The sequence below is a fragment of the Lactuca serriola genome, chromosome 4 (assembly GCF_051521515.1).
Source record: "Lactuca serriola cultivar US96UC23 chromosome 4, Lser_US96UC23_V15, whole genome shotgun sequence".
NCBI lineage: Eukaryota > Viridiplantae > Streptophyta > Magnoliopsida > Asterales > Asteraceae > Lactuca > Lactuca serriola.
In genome coordinates this window covers 232712399-232722497 of record NC_136411.1, presented here as the reverse complement: position 1 = coordinate 232722497, position 10099 = coordinate 232712399, and the positions used below count along the sequence as shown (strand labels likewise).

Genomic DNA, 10099 nt, shown 5'->3' with positions numbered 1-10099 from the left:
GATTCTGATTCTTCTTTTGTCTGGTACTGACTCGTTCAAGATTTTTCTCTGATAAACTTCTTTCGCAACTATAAGGCTCAAGTTAGAGGTTGAAGATCAGAAATCGAAGGTTGAAGGTCAGATTTGGGTTTAGAATTCGGTGGTTCATGGTCAGATTGGAAGCATCGGAAATTAGGAGACAAAAATGGAAGAGGCACCATGTTTGAATAACATTCTCTTCTTCTCCATGTATGAACCCTAGGTTTATTTCTCTTACTTCATCATTTTCTTATGTAATATCGGAACTAATGGTTGATATATCACACACTTAATTTGTCTATGGTGTCCTTGATTAGTCCTGAGCTCAAGTGTTTGTTCACCCAATCGACTAAATTACCTTTATACCCTTCTTCAGACCTCTTGCTACACTTGAAGCAATTCTAAACCTTGTAGGCCAATCTAACAAGCTCCCGCTTTTATGCAGAGCTGATGATAAAGTTCCATTGGACATGTATTTGTAAACCAGGAGTTTCTCTTCTTCAACTATGCAGTAACTTAACAGAGGAGTTAGATTAGTTTCAATATATATACCTAAGACTGTTTAGAGAATCAAGATCTAAGGACTATAACTCTTCAACCTGCATACACAATCCATTTAATTTGGTTTGTGTTTTTTTATTTATAGACATTTATAATTGCAAATATTACCTGCACGCCTTTTACTTGCATTCGTTGTATAAGTTCGGTAAAAACACCTTTAAAAGAAGATGGTTTCGATTATAATTAACTAAATTTCAAAGCATAAATTAATGGAACAGAGACGTAATTTTGAGTATGAAATAAGTTCAGTCCATTATTTGAAAAATGTATAGATTAATATGGTTCAAATATGTCTCTAGGTTTTCAAGGATTAGTGACAACAATTCTATTAAACAGCCTGCATTAATCTTAAAAGGCACATGCCTTGTTTATATGGAGAACAACAATCCAAAAGAACAACATACCAGGATCAGACTGAATGGTGCACCAAGACATGATGTCAAGTAGAATCTGACTTGAGGTTTAGACGAATTTCATCATCATGACCTCTGCCAACAAGATTCTTGACTATGGAAACAAATCAATAAAGAAATGGAAATGTTAGTAATTTTACTGGACGCTATCTTATTGTGCAGTTTTATTTTCAGGAGTTTTTAATTTTTTTATTTGCTAAATTTGTAGGATATTGTTTCCATATCAGCATCTGATGTCATGTTTCTTTCGTTGCCTTTCATAGTAAAATCGCAGGACAGGTATGAAACAGAGAAAATTTGAACTACAATGTAACTTGTGAATGTTCATACAGTTAATGTCAAATACAATGAGTTATCTTCAACTTGACTTAACTCTTTAGTCAACTATTTGACTTTTGGTCTATTGCATACACGACATTATTTCGGTTTAACATCTGGTTCACCTAAAGAAAATTCTTGACTTATTGGCTCAATGAAGATCCATTGACTGCTTATTAAGTCAAGATTCTGAAGACTTGGAAATTGGGTAGTTGACCACAGGTTATAATAAGATGGTCTAAATTGAGTACCTACCATCTGATCATGAAACCAATTGCAATTCTAGTGTCAATATTATATTATTCTCAGAAAAAAATAAAATTCAAGGCAAGAAACAAGAAACATTGAATACCTTTGCATGAGCCTCAAAAGTTTTTTTTGCACTTAAAATGACTAATTATCCTAAAGATGTTAAAGCGGTTCAACTAGTGAAAGCACAGGAGAAAGAGAATATTATCGGAAGGTCCATAAAAAAGTTGAAAGGAAGCACCACAGTAATAATAATAATAATAATAATAATAATAATAATAATAATAATAATAATAATAATAATAATAATAATAATAACTCATTAACTCCTTTCCTCCTCACTCAAATGACAATATTACCCTCGGTGACTCATCATATTATGCTTCTATGAACAGGATGTGTTGCAGGGTACCCAATTTTTAGCCATAGATGTTGTTGCGCAGCTGCTAAAGATGCCTGTAATGGAAAGAAGACTATTTTAAAAACTACTTCTGATGATATAAAGTTGATCATATTATATCTTTTATCGATGCCAACACTGGACATCTGTTTTCTTTTCTTGTTGGCTTTCTCATGATTTGTATACGTGTAAACACACAGAACATAACAACTGAAGCTGTCATTGAGAAGATTCTAGAAATTCAATGCGATAAGAGGCTACAAGATACTGTAAAGAATGGTGATATATAATCTGTAAGTGTTTTAAAGTGTCAAATACTTAGGCTAGACTATGTTGTATTAGTGAAGGGTTCAGGCCCACATGATATTCAGTATGATTATCAGCAAGACAGACCTCCTAAGGAGATAATTGTTAGCTGTAAGTGTGCAGAGGCAGTTCTTTGAGGTGCTCAGGTAAGCAACAGTTGAAATTGTTATATTAATCATTTTGTCATCATCAACATCATCATCATCATCCTCATTCAAATGATCACACATTCTATCAATCATGTTTGTTTTTCATTCTGGCTTGTAATCTTGTATTATGTTTCTTCTTTTATGAATGGTTAACATTGACTTGGTACCTAATTTCTCATTTTCATTCTTCTTTCAGCTGCGTTCTCTTTTCCTTTTTCTTGTCATCTTTCTCCTATTCTCGTTTGTGGGTTTATTGGTCTTTAGTGACTAAATAGTTAAAGGAGTATGTTATGACTATGAGAAATACTATTAGTTTTATTATTAATGTGCAACATGATTGATCAGGTACACTAGAAAGTGTTCAGATTTTGATGTTTGATTGTGATATTTGTGTAGGTATATATTCCATGTATATTAGCATGCAGTGCTCATGTTGAGAAAGGGGATTTAGTTGCAGTTTCAGTTGTTGTTGAACAGCCTAGTCGTAACAATGGATGGGCTATTGGAATCACACATGGCATTGTCCTACAAGGACTTAAAACAGGTCTCTCTCTCTCTCTCTCTCTCTCTCTCTCTCTCTCTCTCTTCATTCAACTTACTTACTTCTTCTCTACAAATAAATTATAACACTTGTTATATATCTGTCGTAGATCCTCAATATCTTGAAAGAGATGGATTATACATTGGTCAAGGAACCACAACCATGTCAAGGGCAGGAATTTTTCGTGGATTATCAGGTCTTGGTGTGGATTTGACTGATAGAGTTTTTAGATTTATATCCTTTAATGGTATACACTTTTTATTTTTCTTTTACGGTTTTACCCTAAATTATTTTGAAATTCATTAATAAAAAATTACTACATACAGATGTGATGAAGGGGGACATATTTCTTCAAAACCTACCAAGCATCATCACTGCACATGTCTTAGGTATGTCTACATATATACATCTTTGTTTTCTTCTTTCTGATTGTCAACGAGGGGTAGTTCTGGCAATTCATATATTTAAAGATCCATAAGAAGGAGAAAGGTCTCACGACAAGTTAAAATCCTGTTACTACATTATATATCTTTTCATATATCCATATTTATTTCTTTTTTTAAAAAAATAATTTATCCAGGTGCTTGAAATTCACAATCTAGCTGCAGAACTGGGGTTGACTAGCATAAAAGCATATAAGTTATATGTCGCTTGTTCTGCTCTTGGATTAAGACCCCGCTTGTTTGCTGGAGAGGTATTTTTTTTCTTAAAAAAATATCTTTATTTTTATTTTTTATTTTAAAATTTGATTTATTTAAGGACACGGTGGAATCATTGAGAAGACATGGGAAGTATCAGAAACGGTTATTTGATCAGGCTGTTCAGCTGGTTCGCCCGGGTGGAGTTCTTGTATATTCCACGTAAGAAAAAAAATAAATGAATTTAATTTTTTTTATTGGATAAAAATTAATAATATAAAAAAATTCCAGATGCACGATAAATCCAACGGAAAGTGAGGCATTGGTTCGTTATGCTTTGGACACATACAAGTTTCTTTGATTAGCACAACAGGTCAGTTGGTTATTTCTTTTTATTACAACATTCTACTTTATTTTTTTTCTTATTAACATATACTTTTTATGAGATTGTAGGATCCAAGAATTGGTGGACCTGGTTTGGTTGGTCATTGTGAATTATCAAATGGATATTTTGGGTAAGTTTTGTTATATCATGCTTTCTTATTTGGGAACTAATTAATTTGTTTCATGTAAAATTAATAATTTAGTTTGTAGTGATTTTCAGTTGTAATGTTTTAGTTTTTTGTAAATTTTTTAAGGGAATGGTTGAGAGCTGGTGAGGAAGATCTTGTCTAGAGGTTTGATCCTTCGGGCCCACATGATTCAATTGGATTTTTAATAGCCAATTGCACAGTTGTCCCCAAAGATTAGCTGTGACTAACTGATTTTTCATAGCCGAATTCATAGTGAGTATTGAATTATAGATTAAAGTTGTTGCGGCTTCATGTTCTTAAGGGCTAATTATATGTTTATTTATGCAACAAATTTATTACCTTAATGTTCTTGCTATTACCTCTTTTGTGAAAATGGTATCTACTATCATCATAAGCAGATGCTTAATTTTATGCAATCGATAATTGTTGCATTTGTTGTGCTGCCTGCAGGTTGATGGTGATGATGATGTAATTTTAATGATGCAAAAGCATATTGGCTCAGGTAATTATTTTTAATTTTAGCACTAAATGGGAAGTTAAAGAACATGGAATGGAACACAACATGTGATAATTTTTAATTTTAGCACTAAATATTTAAAAATATCATTTTTTATGTTAAATCCTAACCATAACTAAGGCGCTATATCTTGTATCTACTATTTGTAATGTTGATCTGATAATATTAGTTAATAACATATTTATATAACAACTTTTTCAGTTAACTAAATTTTATTATGTGATTAATAAAAGCACTTTTTTGTTTCAGCTAATGTTCAAGTCATTACTTGCCATCCATGCCCGGTGGACAGCAACCCAGTATACCAGGTGGTAAACCAATAATATAGAAGATTTTTTTGACATGATATCTGAAACAAGAAGGTGCCCCTAAATAGCAATGTAGTATTAGGTTATATTGTTAGAGAAAACCTCTTAATAACAATATACAATCTGATCCCCTTAATATTAATGTATTACAATTTTTTGACATGATGTTATTGAATGAAATTGATTGTTTTGGTATATATTTTTTCCATAGTTTTGTATTATGCGTGTCATCTTCATTTATGACAGGGGCTTCCTTGATACGCATTGCGTGTCATAAGCACGCGCGTCGTAAGGTTACGACACGGAAATGCGCGTCGTCTTCCTTTATGACAGGGCCTTCCTTCATACACATTGTGTCTCATAAATGTGCATCGTAAATGTGTGTCGTAAATGAACGTTGTAAATGCGCATCGTCTCTCTTTATGATAGGGTCTTCCTTGACGCGCATTTGCGCGTCGTCTGAGCGTTTTACGACGCGCAATGAGCGTCGTAAAAGTTGTTTTTCATGTAGTGCAGGCAGCTCCTTGACTCGCAAGGACCCCTTACAAAGAAGGCACCCCCGGTGATCAAAGAATTAATTGAGGAGTTCTCTAAACATTCTAGAGAATATCACAATCCACAAAATGAAGTAAGTATGGGGTAGTGAACACTGTTAACGATAGCATGGCGGAAATGATGGCTAAAGTAGATAGGAGGATGACTAAGATGGATCAAACAATCCATGCTATTCGGGTAGGATGTGAGAATTATAGAGGACCTCACCTCACTAAGGATTGCGACTTGGATAAGAATGGAAACAATAAGGCTCAAGTATTCTATTCAAGTAGCGAGAGATTTGATGATAACCTGCGAAAACCAAAAAATGAATGGCTCCCGTATGAAAAGTATAAAAAAGCAAAGGAGGAAAAATTCAAGCAAAAAGAATCGGGTTTCTATCAAAAGGAGGAATCGGTTATGGAAAAGAGAGCGGATTCGGAAGAGATGTTCACAAGGTTTGTAGTTCTGTCCGCAAAGAGACACGATGATACCGACAATGAATTGAAGGAGCAACGAGTAATGCTTAAAGATCATCAAGCTATGATGAAAGATCAACAAAATTTGCTTAGGAATCAGTAGGCATCCATTCATAACATTGAAAAGCAGATAGGACAGCTTGCACAACAAATAAATCAAAGAACACTTGCTGAACTTCCGAGCAATACCAACCAAAATCCAAAAATGGCGCATCTAAATGTGATAACCACTAATTCAGACAAAATCTCACTCCTTTGACCTATATTCAGAAGAGACCCATTCAGGTGTAAACAAAAGAGGAATTAGAAGGGAATTCGAGCAAACCCGACTCAACTCGCTGAGTCGGTGTGTAACGCCTGTCTTTCCGGGCTTGCCACTTTTAGCAATGTAATAGTCTAGGTTAACCTTTGTAACCTGTTTTGAAATAATAAGGTTGTATTATTTGAGTATTATGTGTTTTGTGCTTAATTGCTTAATTATGTGGTTTGATTAATTAAGAATAAAAATAAGCGTCAAAATTTAAGTGTAAAATAAACTTAATAACTTTGATTAATTTTGTAGTAGTTGAAACGAGGTTTCCGAATATATATAGAACGCCCAAATCTGACTTCGTATGAGGAAGTTATGATTTATCGAAGTTTCGGCTTAGCAGTATGCAGCCTGTTTTACTCGATTTGAGATCGAGGGGTTTTTAGTCGAAGCAATCTAAATGAGAATCGAAGATCTCATAGTTAGTATCGAAGCGATAAAAAGTTAGGCGAGAACGGACGTCAAACAAAGAAGTTATGAATTTATAACGAAGTTTGTCTGTCGCGGCCTATTAAAAATAAATAATAAAAATAAAGTCAAAATTAGCCGACGAAGTCTAAACGAAAATTGTAGAGCGTAGTCTCAACTTTCCTTGGATATAAAGAACGTCGAAAACAGAGTTTGTATGAAGAAGATATGAATTTCCGAAGGTTATTAAATATTTTGTATTTATTTTTAAATGGAAATTCGGAAGCATTATCCGAAGCCGAGTCACTGGTCCGATCCGACTTATGCCCCGCGTACTCCAAGGGATGTCGACACTCGCACTCGAGTCTTCAGATACGTAAGCAGTGACGTATTCGGACCAGTACACCCTGCGTACTGGCGTACGCCCCGCGTACTCCGAGGCTCCAGCCTCCTATAAATAGGATCCGAAGGCAGCCAAGTCTTTTGCTCATTTTCTCTCTTCTCTCTCCCATTTTGCATCATTTTGCGTGCCAGAAATATCCCGAAGCCCCGGTATCATACTCTAGTCCCGAGGCAAGTCTCGAGATCCCAAAGATCCCGAGAAGTGGGGTTTCCGAGTCGAAGCTCTGCCGGCGAGAAGTTCGATTTTTGAGGAGATCTTCCAGATCTGCTGAGGATTACTACTTCTACAAGCCGTAGTGCTGTCTGATCATCTTCTGGTCAAGTGAGTGTGTAGTTACTTTCTTCTATCGCATAATTATGAAGTATTTCATATGGAATACGTATTATGTATATAATTTTGTTGTTTATATGTGTGAATGTGTATTCACTTTCTTCTAACTCATAGACATGATTTGTTCTCCATGAGATATGTGTTATGTGTGTGTGTGCCTCGTCTGTTATGTGAAATATGTGTTGATTAAAGCATGCTATACAGGTTATTAACTATGTATACAAATGTATATTTTTATCTACTAATATGTTGGGTAGAACATGGGTAGATAGTTGGTGTGTAATAAACAGATGAGAGGCCTCGTTGTTGTTTGATTTAGTCATCTAGCGGAGTTTAGATGACGACCACATACTTTTCTAGATAGTCTTGTGGAAACATTAGCAGGTTCGCCACCTGTAGGTGTTAATGAACTTGGGTGTTCATTCGCTGCACTCCATCCCCCTCATGGTTGCCTTATTTGACTTATATTGCTAAGGTACCCCCGAAGCATGTGTTGTCGCCTCGGTGAAATATTCTAAGACTAGGTCCCTTATGATTAGTTGTATTAGGGACATTAAAGTGAGAATAACGGGAATGGGTAATTGGGTTATTGTTGGTTAGTGAAAATTAAATTTGATATTTATTGTGGGTTTAAAACCCTATATGCTCACCAGGCTCCCAAGCCTGACCCACTCAGTTTTAAATTGTATTACAGGAAGTGGCGGAAGGGCATGAGATGGATGAACCATCAAGTTGTTTTGTTTACAAGTCTGCATATGTTTATATTTGTTAAATGACTTGTAATGTATTCGTTTATGCTTATTGGTCTGTATCGGAACATGACACCCCGAGTTTTGATTATATTGAAAATACATTTCTTTTATGAAATGCTTCGGTAAACATTTTTTTATCATGTTTTGTTTTTGGGAACAAATTCCGCAACTCTTTCAAATCAAAGGATTTACTCTGAAAATATTTAAAAGTATAAATGAAAATCGGTCTTTTTTGGCCGAGATTTTGGGGATGTCATAGTTGGTATCAGAGCATCAGTTTAAGCGAACTAGGAATTTGTAGGATTTATAGACTTAAACTTAGAATGCTAAGTCGAATTTTGAGATGTGTGTCTGTTGTGATTTAGACACGAACACTAGTTTATTTTAGGAAAGTTGCCTAAAATGCTTTATGTGCTAAATGTTATATGTTTCCAGTTCGGATCTATGGTTTGTTGCCGACCGGATCTAGAAACCTTATGTGTGTAGGATTCTAAGCATGCGTCTACGATATTAGATCTAGCATGTAAACGTTTCGAAGTGATAAGGATGATTTGATTATCTATCATGATTGAGGATCTAATTTCATCTTATTCGGTGTGGAAATCAAAATGGTGAGAACAAGAAGTGGAGTTGGAAATGCTGACGAAAACAGGAATCAACCACTAGTGATTGAGCCAATACCTGTCGTAGCAGCAGCACCTGAGCCAATAACCATGGTTGGTGTGCAATTGATGATTCAGGCGATGTTGGATCGTCATATGGATGAAACTAGACGGTTGCTTCAACAGAATCGTGAAGAACTGTCAATTCGTGTGGAAGAGCCTGAATTAAATGAAGGGCACTCAGAAGGTGGAAACTTCAGTGGGTCTGTTGGTCCAGCCATCCCACCGATAGTTAGGCAAGATAACCGTGAAGGAAGGAATGATGGAATGGGATGCAAGTACAAGGACTTTTTGACTTGCAAACCATCGACCTTCAATGGAAAGGAGGATCCGATTAGGGTTATGGATTGGATCTCCGAAATGGAGCTAGCCTTCATGAGTTGTGGCTACAGAGGTAAATTGCAGACTATCTATGCCGTGCGTCAATTCCGAGGTGGAGCCGTTCGTTGGTGGAACACTCTAGGGAAGACTTTAAGCCCTAATGAGCCACTGCAATTGTCATGGGCAGAGTTCTTGGTGCAGTTCAAGCGCAAGTTCTGCTCGGCTCAAAATTTGTTGGAGTTGCAGAACAAGTTTCTGACATTGACGAAAGGCAGCATGTCAGTTGATGAATACACCAATAAATTCACCGATAAGATGGAGTTTGCCTTGCGTATCGTTCCAGACAAGCTGACAAAGGTAGACCGGTATGCGAAGGGACTCCCATGGGAGTACGAGGTGCCAGTACGTCAGGTACTTACTCTAGAGGCAACTATCTGGGCTGCCAAGTCTGTTGAGAACATGATCAAGGGTAGAACCACCGACAAGGTTGATGTTGGTGAGAAAAGAAAGTTTGAGGGAACATCTGGTTCCGGTAAGAAAGGAAAATTTTCAAAATCTGATTCGAAAAAGTTTGGAGGAAAAGGAGGCGAGGCGAAGTGGTGTGACAAGTGTAAGAAAAAGCACTTTGGGAAATGTAGCGAGGATGTAACCTGCTACAAGTGTGGAAAGGTCGGACATTTTGCCAATGAATGTCCGAACAACAAAAGGATGTGTTTTGGGTGTAATGAAGAGGGGCACATTTTGAAAGACTGTCCGAAGAAGAAAGACACAGCAAAGCCCAACATTCCACCAAAGCCGAAGGCGAGAGCCTTCCAGATGACACTTGAGGCTACGAAAGATGAAGCTGATGTCGCTTCAGGTACCTTTCTCGTAAACTAATTACCTGCTCATATATTGTTTGATTCTGGAGCCAACTACTCCTTTATTTCACATGAGTTTGGTAGAAAGC

At 36.2% G+C, this 10099-nt stretch overlaps 1 pseudogene; it reads left to right on the top strand.

Moving 5' to 3' along the window:
- The first annotated feature begins 1699 nt into the window (after positions 1–1699).
- LOC145099237 (rRNA (cytosine-C(5))-methyltransferase NOP2C-like) lies at positions 1700–4343 on the top strand (annotated as a pseudogene).
- The last annotated feature ends 5756 nt before the right edge of the window (positions 4344–10099 follow it).